Below are 1,235 nucleotides of genomic sequence, written 5' to 3' on the forward strand. Positions count from 1 at the left end.
TCTCAGGGCCCAACGCCTCCTCCTACTGAGGCTGCTGCCGCCTGTAAGTGCTGTATTCACTAAAGTTGTATTACACACTTGTGGCATTGATGATGCACTACACCCAGGTCTCCATGACACTTACCAATGCGGTCTCTCTGGCGATAGCTGACCAGAGGCCACACACTGCAACTGCTTTCACTGACCCACGCTCCGTCTATGGTCTTCCATTCTTTTGCCTAATGTCACTGCTCTACTTCTCCACAACTTTATGGGTGGCATTTCTAACACAGGTCATGATGCCAGCTAGCAATGCGGTCTCCTGCTGATTTGATGGCGGAGACTACTCCTAGTGGGTTCACACATAGCGCCAGCCTTTCTCAATGTCCTAATGTTTATGCTGAGACCTGTACGCTGTCCATCACCCACAAATCCTATTTGCCTGCTGTCATTTTACCTGCTATTTTCTGGAAAACTACAAGTACTTTTGAAACTTTTGTATTTTTCCCTTTGCCACTGTTCTCTTACACATACCTAGCAAATTTGGTGGTTAATACACAGTATTTATATGGCGCCAACATATTACGCAGCTCTGTACAAAGTTTATAGTCACTAGCTGTCCCTCAAAAGAAGCTCACAATCTAATGTCCCTACCTCAGTCATGTGTTTTTTTTTTAGGGGAAGTCAGTTAACCTAACTGCATGTTTTTGGATTGTGGGAGGAAACCGGAGTACCCAGAGAAAACCCACACAAACACGGGGAGAACCTAAAACTTCATGCAGACAGTACCATGGTTGAGATTTGAACCTGCTGCAAAGGCCAGAGTGCTAACCTCTGCACTCTGTGCTGCCCTAAAGTGCTAACCTGAGCCACCATGCTGCCCTAAAATCAAGAGTCAGTCCTTTAATAAGTCTGAGCAGCCCTAGTATATAATTGGTCTTTTGGGTGAAAATGGCAAAGTTTAATGGAAAACAGTGAATGTTAGTTTTCAGATTTAGATCCGTGCATATAACAGTCAAGTGGTGTGTAATCAACAAACACCCATTAAGTTTTCTCTGCTCAGCGGCTGCTGAAGAACAGGGATACCTTCTCCAATCACAAAACTCTCCCTGCTCAGAGTGCAGAGAACATTTGGAAAGCATACTATTGTTCTTTTTAAATGTTCTGTGTATTTTTTAAGTTCTTAAACTCAAATTCAATTGAAAAATTTTTATTAGGTCAAAAACATCAATTGCATGCTTATGCTGTAATCAATG

This window comes from Pyxicephalus adspersus, chromosome Z (genome assembly GCF_032062135.1).
Source record: "Pyxicephalus adspersus chromosome Z, UCB_Pads_2.0, whole genome shotgun sequence".
NCBI lineage: Eukaryota > Metazoa > Chordata > Amphibia > Anura > Pyxicephalidae > Pyxicephalus > Pyxicephalus adspersus.